The sequence below is a fragment of the Anoplopoma fimbria genome, chromosome 2 (genome assembly GCF_027596085.1).
Source record: "Anoplopoma fimbria isolate UVic2021 breed Golden Eagle Sablefish chromosome 2, Afim_UVic_2022, whole genome shotgun sequence".
NCBI classification, from domain to species: Eukaryota; Metazoa; Chordata; class Actinopteri; order Perciformes; family Anoplopomatidae; genus Anoplopoma; species Anoplopoma fimbria.
Genome location: NC_072450.1, coordinates 11,057,881 through 11,074,811, shown reverse-complemented (window position 1 = coordinate 11,074,811; position 16,931 = coordinate 11,057,881).

Sequence of the window (16,931 nt, the reverse complement as noted above, 5' to 3'; positions counted from 1 at the left end):
ATCTACAGTATCTCTCTGCCTAGTTTTTCTTCCATTAAATCTCACTCTGCTTTCCCTCCCGCTCCATCTCTCTGTCTGTGTCTCTCTGAGCAGTGTGATTGAGTAGGGAGGGTGCTGGCCGTCCTGCAGCATGGTGCATGGAAACAGAGGTTAATTGGATTGTAATTAGAGCGGAGGTGATTAATTGATAGCATCTGTAAATTTGGATGTTTCCATTGTAAATGTGACAAATGAGAGCGTGGCAGGCCGGAGGAGGAAGGGCAGAAAGAGAAAGAGGAGAAAGAGATAGAGCAACACACGCGGATTGAAGGACCGGAGGAGGAGCTGCAGAGATGGTAGAGAGAGGGAAAAAAACATAGAGGCATAGGAGAGAGAGAAAAGGTTTATTTTTAGTTAGTGCTGGATCCCATGGTGGTATGACATGGCAAGGTTGATAAATATGACTGAATGCTTGTGTGATCAAGCAAGCAAGATACCAAATGGTTAGAGCCACTTTTCATTTTTTGAGGAAATGCTAATGACGGTTTGAAGTGGAAGTGTTACAGGTTGAATTCCAAAATGAACAAATATGTTTTTATTCTCAAGTGATTACTTTAAGGTTGTCAGAGATACTTAAGGCAAAGTTTTTTTTATTTTTTCACTTTCTTGCTGAGATGAGAAGATTGATTCTGTTATACTAATACATATAAAGCAACGGCGGTTGGACGATTAACTTAGCTCAGCATAAAGGCTGGAAGCAGGAGGAAGCAACAAGCATCTTATGCTTATTGCTGATAAGAAAGCAATTTCACAAAATATTATACTATTCCTTTAAGTTTGGTTATAGTTTCGGTGCAGTGAAGGTCAAGTAAAAAATCTGGCAATTTACAATTACAATAAAATGTTGCTTTCACTGGCTTATGTAAAATGAATTGTTTCCACATTGCTACTCTTTCACACAATGTGCAAAATAGAATTGCCAGTAAAAGGCCTTTATACAATGCAGATTACGATTATGATCTTACATATTGTGTAACATAACAGCTAGTACCTAAGTGATTTCAGACCGACTCGAGCGTTCCATCAAAACAGCCACCACGTTCATTTGAATGAGACTGTTCTGTTGAAGCATTGGGGGTGCCAATAAAGAGGATGCTTGCAAGAAAGATTAACCTGGTAAAAAGTTGCAACAACACAATTCAGTGTCTTCCAGCAATGCATTGCACTGGCACATGCCTGAAGAGATTATTTTAAAGGTAATTCTACTGTTTATCTAAAGAAATCACTGAGAAAAAGAATAGCAAATGTTTTTTTTCACCTTCTATAGCTGCTCATAGTGTTTTGGATTCTCATAAGCCTACAATTTCATGGATATATTCTTTAACCTGGACATTCTTGGTCATATGTCTTTGATTAGCTGAATTAAAAAAGTTTGTATCCTGGATGCATTTTTTTCATTATCATATCATTGGATTTATTTTCTTTGCAAAGCTCCATTGTCCTTTTTTCAAGGGCCAGCAAAGCTGAATCAAGCACACAAGCAATATCATGGCTTCAGTTTGATATATGCCTCAATTTCAAACATAAGAAATCCTATCAAATTACAGTAATAGAATATTACTATTTGATCCATTGGCTCCCTCGCCAGATGCTTTTGTGCATTTTTTGATATATGCAGAAAATAAGGTCTGTAGTCAACACACCTGTTAGCCTGCAGGAGTTTCGTGTTTTGTTCTGTGACATAAATCACACTTGTTATATCTCAACAGTGAATTCTGATTCTGCCACAGAATGTTAGATTTCTACTAGCTACAATCTATAATCTTCCACGTTCTCAAACATTATATTCGCAAAATATCAAGCATATGTTATGTGAGGCATCATCATGCGATGCAACACCACAAATGTTTTAAATAAAGCCTTATATATGAATCACAGCTTGTAGTTTTTTTTGAGAGTACCAAATTAAGCGTTAATAATTTGTTGTAAATATCTGAACAATTTCCACCCTCAAAAAGATATCATCACTATAACACTAACAATTTAAGTAAACATATATGAATGGTCCTATACTAGCTCTAACATTAGTGCAAATTGTACTTAAAAATCACATACTTACATCAAAAGTTATCAACATAGATAATACTGCTGCTTGTCTTCGATTGCACTCATTTTGGTAAGAAGTAAAACAAAATGTAAAACTTAATTAAATTAAATATATCTTCAAAATGACTGTATTTTACTCTTATTCTGAAGTACTGTAATCTGTGTGGGATTTTGACATACTGCCCTCTCAGCCAGGTTTGACAGTTCTTGCTCATGTTTAGATGATGTTATGACTCATGCTATTTCACACATGGAGATGTATGCTAAAATGTAACATATGGAGAGGGTGTGAAAGATGCACCATGTAAGGTGAATGTTTAATGACTTTGCCACAAGTAACGTCCGGGCTCATGCTGAGAAGCTATGAACCTTTCAACAAACCTCTTTATATGCAACATATACTGCAAGATGAAATACTATACATTGTCCCAGGAGGAAATTCAGCTTGTATGCACAGCAGTGGACAACATGTAAAGCAACTTAACAATATTCACAGTAGGAACAGGATTATACAAAACCCGGGCTAGCCATTAAATTAAGGCATCATCCGAGCACAGAGAAATTACCTAAGCAGTTTTTGTCCATGACAGAAAAATTAACAAAGCTGTACTTTTTACAGTCGTAAATTCATCAATCTAATTTCTTGGGCAGGTGTCACGACTATATAAAAACCTTTTCACAGAGCGTGCGGACGGCTCACGATGGCTCGTGTGGTTCGTTGCACAACGGAACAAATTGTTCATTAACTATGGGCCTAATGCTCTAACAAATGTTCCAGGAATATTGCTGCGGTGGTCCACATGAGGATGGAATTAAGCTAATCAAATAAGCCTCCAGTCAGGTCCTATCAGACAGCTCCAGACTGCAGCAAATGAGCCCACGTCGCAAAATTTACATTTCATCTTCCCCAGGGGACAGGTAGGGTCCCACCTCGCCACCACTTTCCTCCCCCCCCAATCAGCATCTGGCTCCTGGAGGACGAAGACGGAAATGGGGAAAAAAGAGGGATGTGGGGGTTCCTGGCAGTACCGAGAATCTGCTGAACCAATCCTGCCACTTCCTGGGCACACTTCGGATGAATAAGGGCGAGAAAATAGAGAAAATGACAGCAGGGGAAATATTTGCTGTTGCGGTTGGAGCGCCACTCAGATCCCAAGAAGGAGGGCCGGGCATATTTGCACAGCTGTCTGTCTCCCAAGCCCTGAGTGTACATATGAGAGTGTGCCCGCTGGAGTCTATTTGTTTGTCAAAGTCACTATGCATGCACTCTGAAAGTTATTGGTGCCTTTGGTTGTGCATCAATCTATATATGTGTTTATACAGTACATGCATGCATGGGCATTGGGAGTATGAATGTGTATGTCTGAGTGTGCGTGATTGAGTGTGTATCTAGGGAGGAGCAAATCCATCTGTCTTTCTCGGATAAAGATGCCAGAAATAAGGAAGAAGGAGAGATCCTGCTCCAAGAGAGCCTGGGGAAGGAAGGAGAGCCAAACAGATGCCCCTACAACTCCTAACTTGTCTCCTTGTCACCTTCCTCCTTCCAGATGTTCAACTTGTCATTTCCCATTTTTATGTGGAGTACTGGCCTGCTGTCTCAAGAGAATGTTGAGGCAACCCATGCAAATGTGTCATTTTGAACTTGTATTCCAGCAATGACAGACACACACGACTATAAAGACAGAAAACGAGGCCAGAGTTATCACCAGAGGCTAACATACAGTATTTATAGGTTCATATTCAGTGTTTGTAATACAAAAATGTTTTTTTGTATTGTGGTGTACTGTCATTTGAGACAAATATAACTAGGGCATATATATACCCTGCCAACGTCTTGGTTTCTTTTTTTAATTGATTTTCATGATGTAAATATCGATTTTTACAGTCTCCCAATTGTATGGTGGGGTTTTGTGCTACTTAAATTTTAATGTCGGTAAGCTGATGATCTGCAATCTCAGGTAGTTGAAACAGTGCCAAAATCGAACAACATTTGATCATCACACATCTTGTAATATACTGTACATTGAGGATTGTGTTGTAAATGATGCTTCGAATGTATTCAACAATAAGAGGTCCTCATATAGGGTTGCAAAAAGGTAGCATCAATGATGTTTTCAGGTCAATAAATTATGTATTTGTGCTTTAGTGTTAAGCTAAAATATATAAAAGAAAAATCTTGGGTTGCAAGCAAGTTTTGTCCTGTTTCTTTTGGTGACTCTTTAATTTATCACAGAGGATTCTCCCATGTCATGGGTTAGGGTTAGGGTAAGCAAAGAGAGTGGGGGGGGGTAAAATCTAAAATAAGATTCAAAAGCACTAGAGGCTTGATGGCTTATTTTAGAGTGAATAGCTACCACCATTTATTATTGACTTTTATGACAGCTAAATGTCAGTAATAAAGTGTCATGGGTTTGTCAGTTTTCCAATAAATCATCAGCCGTTAAAAGCCATTATAAGTGTGTCAATCCAAACAATAAACAACTATAACAACAACTGTATTTATGCAGTGAAACAACCTTATTGTTTAGCAGCACTGTAGGCAGTAACAATTTCAGAAAAGAGCATGTGGTGGTGGAGGTAGGAAAGGTGATTAAATAATGGAGCAATATACATTATGCATACTATTATGGGCTAACAACCTGCAAGGAGGTGAGTAGGAGTTTCATGCATTCCCAGTCAGACACCCTTAAGGGTTTAACTTATGTTTTGCAAACTGTCATCAACATTTAATTACCATAATAAGTAAAGAAAAGCATATTTCCCATTAAGAAGTGTACCAACTCTGTCTTAGTTAGTTTACATTGTGCTTCTCTTCCGTCAAGCTAATTGTGTTACTAAGCTTGATAAGAAAATATAAGATATTGCATATCAAATTACCACTGCCAAATTACCCATTATGAAGTTTAACATTTCCCAAGATGTCAAAACTGTGTTTGGCATTCACTGAGCATACTTAATGCTATACACACACCTGAAGTGTTGTGAAGAAAACTAAAACTTGACCCATGTAGGTGGTCAATGCTACTCACCCTTTGTACTTCGATTTCCTGACTCCAAGACACCTAAACTTTTCTCTCTCCATGCCTTTCATTTTCTGTTTGAAGTAAGTACGGTCTCATATTGCAAGTGTTGCATAAACAAGACAATCTTTATTTATCAATGAAGAACGGTAATAAACTTTCCATATCACTAATAAACTTGGCAACATGTACAACAAAGTAAAATAAATGGCTACATCATCACTGTATATCCTGATAAAAAAAAAGCTATCTGTAATTTTTTTAGTAACCATAAGAGATGGTGACAGATTTGCTGACTCATGTCTGTGTTTTATCCAAGTCAGTATGCAACGGCACTGAACGCTGGCACTGGGTTTAAATAATTTGTGCAGATTCATCCAATATAAACGTACAGTAAATCCTAGAGATACTTTGTAGACAGAAATACAACAGGTCTTGTGTGCGATGACAAGGCTTTGAATTTGACTTTAAATAACAGACTGAAACCATAATTACTACCAGATACAACATAATTATTGTTCACTAAAACATAGCTATCAATGCATATCTGATAATGCTGCTTTACCTTTTTTCGGTGCTGTGTTGAAGTTTAAAATGCTTTAAAATGTTGGACTGGTCCTTTTGAGGCAGTTCAATTGTATCGACATGCTGTTGGTTTGCTGAGATACATATCCCTCCAGAGAATACTAAATCAGCTAATGTCCCAGCAATGTAAAGCAATCATGTGTAAAAGAAAAACTACGTCTTTAGGTTTGATACGAGGTAGAGGCTCACCCCGAGAGGAAGCTGTCACTGCTAACATACTGTATGACATATGGAGCTTAATTTCCTGATGGGGAGAGTGCAGAATATTGGTGATATCACAGGGAACCTGAAATGGCTTCCAAATGTTTATATTATCTGATGGCCATGAAAAGACTCGCTCAGTCTGAGGAAGGAATAATATCACTCCTCCAACTCCCCTAATATGTTGAATCGCTTTGGGCCGATTTCTTTGCATACTTTGCTGAGATTGTGTCACATATGAGACCCTCCTCTAGTCCCCTTGATAGTATCCCCACAAATGCATTCAGAGAGGTTCTGAGGGCTGTAGGCCCTGGTAAGACTTCTATTTAAAACAGCTCTCTTTCATCTGGATGTGTTCCAGATATCTTAGGAGGCGGTGCTGAAATGGTCTAGCCTTGGTACATTTGGAAAGTAAAAAGAAAATTAGACTAATTTTGAAATGACCTTATAGCCCTACAATGGACAATGGACAAAAATCTGTTTTTGAACAACTTTCAAAAGAGCAGAATAGTAGTTTCAGTCTCTTTTTGTTTTCACATATTGTTCCGACAGTTATCAATGATTTATTGAGGGGTTGTTGATTCAGGAGAGTGCATTATATTGGTCTTATATGACCTTAGCAGGACCTTTGACACTATTGATCATGCCACTCTAATCAACAGATAAAGTAGTGGGTGGGTGCCTCTTTGACTGCCTTAAATTATCCCATGTTTCACTCCTTTTACCAAAGCACTCATGATCAAGTCATTCAGCAACCAAAAACTATCTTTGCTAAATGCCAGCTAATCATGGTTGTTCCAGAGTCAAGCTTAACATTTTATGATTTGATTAAGAATATAGTTTCATAATTGATCATCGGCACAATTTTAGGAACATTAAATTACATATTCAAAGGTACATATTCTTCTGTTAGAGTTACAGCATATAGCACTAAATGGCAGCATTGTGCATTTAAAAATTTGGAAATTTTAAAAATGTTAAAGGTGCTAAATTTGATAATCAGAGCACAAGGATTGCCTCCCCACGGCTCTCAACATGGCAACGGCCGAGCTGGCTTGCAACTAACAGTGCTAACAGGGCAAACAGTGCAAACAATGGCAGCATGGGTGAAGTAGCTAAATGTAAATAGTTTTAACCTGAGGGGGAACTGGAGTGTGGGCACTACGCTTGGGTTACGACGACGTCGGTTGGAAATGGTGTTGTCAACTGTGAACTGCCATATGAGTGCAGTGCAGGATTACAACACACATAGAGAAAGAGTGACTTCATGCTCTGGTGAGTAAGTCATTACTCCATTAATATTTACATTACAAATTGTTGTTTGCCACTATGTTAATGTATTGAATTTCGTAAAGAGAACCTTTAAGTAAATGCAAGTGTTGATACATAAACATTGATATAGACTTAAGTGAACACTAAACAGTTTAGATGAGGATTTCAAGATGTCAGCAATTATATCGTATGCCATAGCCCTTTCACAAAGACTGCGGCTTCCAGCTTTCTTAGAAAATAAAGCATGAAAGGAGAGGGTATATGTGACAAAAGGTCAAGGTTCCACTTTCATTCTCAGTCTTTTGTGGCACTAGACTGCCTATCCTCCTTCTTTTCATGCCAGTAGCCCGACATTTTTCAGAAAGACATAATAAGATAAATGGCAAAGTCAAAACAGACGATTAAAGTACATCGTACCCTTACTAATTGTATACATAGACACACTTTGTGCTTGCATCGTTAACTGTGTGTGATGGTTTCTCAGTCCATTACACTTGAGGAAAGCATACATTCTAATGACATTCTGCGCATAACCATTATACAGCAGTTGTAAATATTTATACCTGAAAAATAAAACAGACATACCTCATTAAGCCATGCTGAACTTGGAGGGTAAAGGACGAATGAGCTTTCATATCAATAATGTAATGATTGCCTGTTTCTGCATTGATATTCTGCTGTGTAAACGACAATAGGAAAGCTTACAGATGAATGGGATTATAGCTCTTTGTGTATTGAAATAAGCATTACAGGATAGTAATTCAATTCTGACACGGATTACAAATTCCTCATTCCTGCTCTATTAGTTGTCATAATTTCACTCGGCGCAGCAGAGTCTCTAGGCCATACTAAAAGTGAATTCTAGATGCATTCATGGCCACACAGACACAAACTCTTATTTTCGTTTAATATATACATACGCACACACACACACACACACACACACAAGCACACAGTAAAACAAGCCTGTCAAATGCAGAGCCGCAGTAGTTCCTCACCACATACACAGTGTGTGGTTGGACCCACTTCCCTCATCAATCATGTCCAACACCCTCCCACATTTGTCCATTTGATATTTGTTTGGTTATTGCGTTTGCTATTATTGTTGCTGTAGTTTGATACATTCCCCGACAGCTCTTATTTCCATTATAAGTCATCAATTAATACAGAGAAATGTAATTATTGTGACAAGGCGTCTAATGCGGGCTGTGGAAATGAGGAATGGATTGTGACGGGATGTACTTCAAGCTGTCATTTACAGCGGTGAATTCTCGCCGACCCTTCCCTACAGCAACACTCTGCAAGAGCCCCAACTTATTACAGAGCTTGTTTATTCTCCTCTGTATTTCAAGGCACATGTACCTCTGTCTACCTGTATACTGTATGTGACTGAGGTAATCTCAAATGGAGTAACAGAGGAGACATAAAAAGCAGATTAACAGGCCTTATTATTGGGGGCGAAAACATACTGTAATGGTGCTGGAATTAAGAACAGCATTTTATCAAGTATTTTATTTGCATGCAAAACAAGCAAACCATTTATGATATAGTTATGTTGTCAGGTATGGTTAAAGCATAAAAGCATAAAAAAAGCATGAAAATAGAGGAAGACAGAATCAAGAAACACCCAAACAAACAAAACAATAAAGCAGCAACACTGCAGTTTGATGTTTCTGAGCCAACTCTGGATAAGAAAAAGCATGAAAGACTTTTTATTTGATAACATGCCAAAGACTTTACAGCAAGTTCATGATTAAGCAATAAGCATTTTTCTTTCAGCCTTGAACAGTATTCGCTGCTGCACCTTAAATGAGATAACGGATTGGCTCTACTGTTTAGATTAGGCAACTACTTTTTTGATGTGAGGTAGCCAACATATTCCACAGCAGGGAGAAAGTGAAAAATCAAAATACAAATTTATGGAGCTGCTAAGGTGGCATTGGTTCTTCATTTTTTTTCAGCAACTAACTTTTTTTGCACAAGGACAAAGCCATTATTTCCACCACCACAAAATGTTTGAGGCATTTGACGTTTGAAGTTACTTTGTTCAGATTGGTGCCAAAATATACTTTTTCAATCAGCTTCTTGACCAACCTGGTCTTAATATGAACACAAAACTTTCTGCAAGAGTCAGTGATTTCTTTTTCCGTGTTTTTGTCGTGTTTTGTTTTTGTCTTTTTCTTTGAGAATAGCACAAGATTCAATTCAAATGTGATGACAGTTGTGGTGTTTGCTTATGTTGCCCAGCCACTGTGAAACAAATGCCCTGTATGGCATATTTAATAGGGAATAAATCAATGTGTAATAAGAGAAAACATTTTCTGAAAATGAAAAACTAACAAAAAGAAAATATTATTCAACATTATCATTATGCTGAGAGAGAGCAAAGCCCTGTGTTTGGACAGAGCAGTGAGTTGTGTCTAATATGATTACATGACATTCCTCACGTTTCGCACCAGGCCCAGAGGCCTTTGTTTGCCCTCATGTTGACCTCCCTTTCCTCAAACGCCCTGGCTTTGACTCCTCCATGGCTCAGTTGCCTTGTCCCATGCACTAATTCTGCGACTAAATTCACATCTTCCCCTCCTACTCATGCATCATGCTGCATCTATCTCTTTTTATCCCTCATGCTTAGCCCTGTCCTCTCTTGTTTCATCTTGCCTTATCCTGCCAATCTCATGTCCTTGTTATCCCTACCTCTCTCCCTTGCACACTCCCTCCCTCCCTCCCTCCCTCCCTCCCTCCCCCTCCCTCCCTCCTTCCTTCCTTGCCCCCCCCCCTCCTTTCTCTGTTTGTCTCTCCCTCTTTTTCATCCCTCCCTCCCTTCCCTCTGCTGTGGAGGTCAGGTAAGATTCAGAGCCAGAGAGCTCGCCCGTGTTTAATTACATTAATAAAACACCCTGTGAGGTAGAATGACCTCGCACCCCACAACCCTCTCCATACCCGCCGCATCCCTCACCCTCTACCCGTCCCTCCCTCCCTGTTGTTCAGCAGGCTTAGGTCTATTGAGGCTCCCTGCAGGCCCAGTCCAATTGGTGCCAGGTTGCATTTCATGGCTGATTGCGAGGCATGTGTTTCTCCCTCTTCAGCATTGGTTCCGCCTCCAATCTCCAGCGGTTCCCGACATGCTCACTTCACTGGAGGTCATGTCAGAGACGTCTCCCTCCCTCCCTCCCTGACCCGCTACAGGTGGAGGACGCAGAGGAGAGTGTGCTGGCAAAACGAGACCTCTCTCCAAACAGCTGTAATGAGGGACATGCCCTTCCGGATGAGCTCCTCAGAGATGTAAACCATCCTGATCACTCTCCCTGCGTTTTCTTCACATGTAGCACTCTCCGACTCTGTCAACAAGAAGGCCACTTGCATCTTGCAGATTCAATTTGGAGAGGAGCTTCCCACCATGTGCCAGGTTTTGGTTTCAATTGGCATTGGTGGAGGCTCTCCGCTCCTTGCGTCGTAAAGCTGACATCGGAGGCACACAAAATGCCCCCTGGGCCACAAGACAATGGTCCTATGCACATAAATTATGGCAGAAGCAGGATGGCATATGACAAGCAGCAGTAACTTACTATTATTGCCTGCAACCGATGATGACAATTCCCATGGTAGCCAACAGGTCGGAGCGATGTAATATGCATAGGATTCATGCAAATGTAATGACTCAAACATGTGTCAAAAATATCGCTGCCACTGGGTTGAAAACGTGTGTCTTTGAAAAGAAGCCTTATTGCCACACTGACAACCATGCATCCTTATTGTAGTTTATGAATAGATTTTGTGGGCCTTGGGGTCACACAGCTGGCACTTCCTATAAAGAACCACATAAACCTTCAGTTCAGGTAGAAACATGGAAATAACTAGTTGGACTTACGAGGGTTTCCCACAACAGCAGGAATCTAATCTCTTACAACCACCTTCATGATTTTCATGAATAGTCAACAGCCGTACCATAAAAGTGGCATCATCTTCTCCCAGAACATTACAGCTTAATGTAGACACATAACTTACATTTCTTCCACAATGGGGAATCCTAAACCAAGTGTGGGGTATTGGGCTTTTTTGGCAATGCTATTTATGTTCCCCCTTTTTCCTCAGTATATGTATGTATGTATGTTGATTCTGCAGTGCTTTCATGGCATGTTGTTGCCAATATATTATGGGCTAATAGCAAAACCACAGGGGCACTCTGGCACCCATAATGGCTTTGATGGTTGATGGTTTCAGTTAGACTGTGACAGCAAAAAGTAGTTAAAAGCCTTATATGCTGTGGGCATTGCAAGTCTTTTCAACGTCAGACAGCTGTTTTTCTTCCCTCTGCCATTTCTGATGTCAACAACAGCATTCATCCAAAGAAAAGACACAAAATCTGTGGGAGCAGAACTTGTTGCTCATGTGTTTTTGATAAAAAGCCATCCAATGATGAAATAGGAATATTTTATGTCCCTTTGGTTCAGCTTTTGAATCTATTCCCTAAAATATGTTTCACAGAAGGGCTTTTTATATTATTTTACCTTATTCTGACTATAAATACTTATTTTATGATCTCTAATAGATTCTTCAATTCATGGCTGTCATTGTTATTGTTTCTCCTTGTGACTTTGTCTGTGAAGCATTAACTGCCTTAGCTATACCAACAATGTTTATTATCACTATCATTATTTCATATATTCTCACCTTGCATTGCTCTCCTCCCTTTGTTCTAATCCATACACTCTTCACTGTCTGCTTTGTTATTTGTTTGGAGGGTTTTCATTAGATTCCCCGGCTAGCAATTAGTGTTCCTCTCCAAAGCGAAGGCAGAGCAGTGGCACTCAATGCCCCATCTCTTTATTGCATGGTTAAGTACCCTTCAGACTCACATGGTTATTAATAACATAATTGCTAAATCACACAAAAAAAAAGCATTGCGGCTAAATAGTAAGTAAACAGTGCTGCAACCTGCATTGTTTACTTTGCCTCAAAACATCAGGTCAAACAAATCTACCTTTCCCCCCCTTCTCTCCCTCTGTCCCCTTTCTCTCTTTCCCTAGTTTGAATGTGGGCACAAAGAGAGGCAGAGAGAGGAAAGTTAATTAGATAGAGGTCCAAAGAGGGGGGCACCTGGTAATGGAAAGGGGCTGTATGGAAACAGATGGCCCAGAATTTATTAACTTGCAGCAGCACTTCAAGGAAGCCACTGCAACCAGACATTAGGCCAGTCACTGTCTGGGTGGGGGCTAGCAGGCGGCTGGATACAGGTAGAGGCTGTCAGCCCAAAAATAGAAAGCAGATTTATCTCTGGATTGTTGCAAATGATCCATCAGAGGAGAACAATGGATGCAGTCCAGCTCACTGGTTGATGGTTCCACCTAATGTCTTTAAAGAAGCTATGTAAGTACACGACGCAAAAGAAGAATTATATGTGAGTTTTTAAAGTTTAAGTCAGGCACCATGCCTCTTCTTTGACATTATAGTGATGCAACATCATCACTTCTTTTGAAAATGTCTCCATACAAAGTTGTTATCTTTGATAACATCATGTTAATATTGAACAAACGATGAATTATCCAAATCCTTTATCCCTGCCCATCCCTTTGTTGTGATTTTAGTTATGCACTGTACTCTCAGCAACAACATACTGGAATATAAATAAATAATGAAAAACACCTCTTTGAGAGGATGAACAGGTGAAATGCATGTTGAATTAATTGCACTGCAAAAGTTCAAGGCAGTTACAGACTGCTTGAAATAATACACAATATAAACAGCTTGCTGCTTGCAGATAGCTTGCTCAACAAAATAACAACTCTTAACTTTACCCACTCAAGAACCATAACCAAATATTATTGCATTGTAGTTCCAGCCCATGGTCAACATTAGCTGATTGGTCTATTAAACACTCAGTGGAAGAAATTGTCTTGATTGACGCTTGATTTGAGAACAATTTCAGAAACAATTGGGTGACACATCGGGGTTAAATTATATCAAATAGAAAATGTTTCATAAAGAATAAAATATATAAAGAGTTTATGAACTAAAACATCTAGCAGTTGGACCTTTATTTGTACTCTGTGTCGGTGCAGCTATACAGTATTCAATGGACAACCTTCAGTGCTTGGAGACACAAAATACATCCTTTAGACTGCAAAACAAATATATCCTGTCCTTCCAGCACAATAAACACCATTATACTGGATTGAAGCACACTATTGGGAATGGAACATTCTTAGAAAATAAGTAGAAAACAACAATATTATATTGAGCCCCTGAGGTCCTCAGACATCTTAAGAGAGGTGGGCTTTGATTCCACCACATACTCAGGCTAGTGTGTGACTCTTATAGAGACACACACATACACACACAGATGCACACTGTGCCTTCAACATACGTAGCCCAGTGGGGAAATTGAAAAAGATTGAGCACAAGCAAAAGAGCGAGGACAATCACAGGTGCAGAAAAGGTGAAAATGAGATTGCGTTATTGTCATTCTTTAGCTTTTTACTCTTCTTCTTCTTCTTATGTTAATAACAACTCTGTGCATATTACATTTATTTTATTTGTGTTAAAGCTGTGAACTGAAATATGCAAAAGCTTTATCAAATTGCCGCTTTGGCATATGTGTTTCCATGTGTCTACTCAGTGTTTCATATTTCTAGACTCAAACACAAGAAAGGATCCTCCAAAGGTTTGAGGAGTTGCAAGGAGATGTAGGAGTTTTGATGTGTTGAGCCAAAGCTCTAAAGGCAGCACTACCGAAATCAAACAGCTTGCACAACACAGTGCTAAAAGCTAATGAAAAATAGATTTAGGAGGGAACGCGTTACTTTATTTCAGTCTCGCCAAAGCGGCGTGATGGAAGGCGACATGTGCGACGGAACAGCTTGTGAACTAGTTGTGTAGGCTCTGTGAAGCTGCGCTGTTTGTGAGTCAACGGCGTGAGCTTCAAATGCCACAATGCTGATCCTGCCGGGGCCTCCACCGAAGTAAAAACAGACTGTGATGACAACTCTGCGGTGCCATAAAGACACCCATTAACAATGTGTGTTTCTGGTGTTGCCGAAGGGAGATTTCAGATCAGCTCACCTCAAGCTGTTGAAGCAGTCCACAGCAGAAAAAAACAACCACTACCCTCCTTGATCAAACAATCCCTATTGCATATAAGATAAACAAAATCCAACATGACAAAATGCCCAGTCTTTGTAAACAGGGGCTAAAGCACCTAACAAGGTTTGACTGACTGCAGTGCCAGACTGTGTGTTACATCTGATGGAAACAGAGTGCAAGCTGTTGGTGCAAGGCATGGCATGGAGCCTGACAATAGCTGAGTGCTGTGTAAGCTCCACTGTGCTCTTTCCGTCGAGCTGCACAGCGTGAGGCATCCAAAGTGTCCTCATCTGACCCTCAGAAATAGAGGTCTCCCCACATCCATTTTATATTTTCTGAGAAAGCCCCCTATATAGGGAGTGGGAACTTTCAGTACGATGGAAAACAGGCCAACTCAAAAATGAGTAAAACAAAAACAAGCCATGTACAAGGTGATTTTACTAGTAATTAGTACAAACAATGTCAATGGTACAAGATAAAATATACTCTGTAATATTTCTTGAAATACAATGTGATATTTAGGTCTTTCAAGATAAAAAAGACAGCTTTAAATTAGCTGGGAAAATCATTCTGAGCTATCAGAGGTGTCTGTGTCATAATAAGCCTGTAATGCTAAAAAGTAGTATTTTTAGCAATATAATAATAATCAATCCTTTATTAGTCCCACAATGGGGAAATTATTTCTCTGCATTTAACCCATCCCGGAGGAGCAGTGGGCTGCAATGAAGCGCCCGGGGGTTAGGTGTCTTGCTCAAGGACACCTCGGCATGTTGCCGGTAGAGGGGCTTGAACCACCAACCTTGTGGTTACGGGACAAGCGCTCTACCTCATGTGCCACAGCCGCCCCACAGCTGCCTATGATATTCAAGATTCATTGTCTAAAAAAACGAGCCCCTATATCTCACTCAAGTGTTACTTTTTACGTGATTTTGTCTTATATTAAGTGTCATGAGATATTATGACAGTGATTTGACAAATATAGTTGGGAGGATTTGCATTTTTGCAGTGCGGTCAATAACCAGGTGATTATTTGTATATCAATGTGCGTACGTGAGTTTTTGTTTGTGTAGTATCATTTTGTGTTTACTTTGTGTTGATTTTGTATTAACTTTGTCATTTGCACAATCACTGACTAAGCATGATAGTAAAACTCACCAACTGCACACTGGTCTCATCATCACTGCTATTGAAGCTACTTAACAGATGTGGGCAGCCTCAGAGCAGGCACTCTCTCACTGATGCAACTGTAAATTGCAATGGAGTATCATTTTTGACCAGCTGTGTACCCGTCATTGCTAAAATGTATTTTGTTTCATCTCCTGGTTAATTTCTTTACCGTACAAGCAAACTATACTGAGGAATGTGTAGACTACCTTTTAAAGTATTCCACTTTTTCTTTTGCATTGCACAGTGCATACAGTCTGGCTGTTTTTGTGCCATTATTGCTTTAGTATGCACTGTGCAATTCTGTAAGTTGTCAACGTCTCTGCACCAATGTCACTTAGACAAATCCCTGTGCATTTATTTGCAGTATACATCTTCTGCAATTCTGAAAAAAAAGCTGCCACTGGTGAGAATACTACTTGATTTTTAAGCATTAGAGCACGAATGCAGAGTCTTTACTGGCATTTTACTAAGCTAATCTTTCCATCATGCTTCCTCACAATTAGATTTCTTATTGTGTCATGATGATTATGCACAGATAACTGATACTAATTTCCATAATGTTAATTGTTTCTATGCTTTCAGGGGCCCTACCTTAGCTAGGTATAAAAACATGTTGATTTGAAATCCAAGGACATTGCGTCCATCTGCATTTCAGTTTGCTGAAATTTTATATATATCTTAAAACATCTGTCAAACCACGCTACTGCAAATTGAAATAGCTATTTCGCTCTGATGTTTTCAGACGCTGATTACACAGCGTTGATATTATTTTTGGTAATAACATGCTCAGAGGGGTGTTTATTTTTCAAAGTCACTTATGACTACAGCTTTAAAAAGTCTTCTCTTTCCAATCTGTTGAAATACCAATAACTTTTCTAGTCTGTAGTCATTATGTTCTCTTTGCCTGCTCTATAAATGAAAGACATTTTAAACCTCAAGTGTCTATCTAGTCAAATAAAGGTCATTTGTAGCATGGTTACAGGAAGTCTTCACATTTGGATTTATCCTGTTCCATAACCAGGCATATGTTATACATATATACAATGGCCAGACAAGTACTGATTTTGGAAGAATGGGGCTTATCCTCTGCTCTAAATGGTTGAAGACTTTAGTTTCCTGAAACATCCAAACATAATCCACAATGATCCATGACTGAACCACAGTGATGCATTCATTCTGTAAGATGGCTCATTAGGTTTTTGAAATCATGGACATTCTGGCATGATTTTCAAAAATCTTCTAGTATTATGTGCAGGATACTGTTCATACGGTCCATTATCAGCTGCAATATGTGAAAATAATATTGTTCTTTAACATAGTGTTTATAACTTGCACTATCATCAGCATTGACGTTGATTTAATAGCTTAAAGGAAAAGTATGACTTTTTTGAGAAAAAGTTAATACATTTTCTTGCTGACCACTCTAATGTCTGTTTGGTTATATGAAGATTAAGACCGCAGCCAGTAATCTTAGCACAAAGACTGGAAACAGGAGGGAAATGCTAGTCTGGCTCTGCC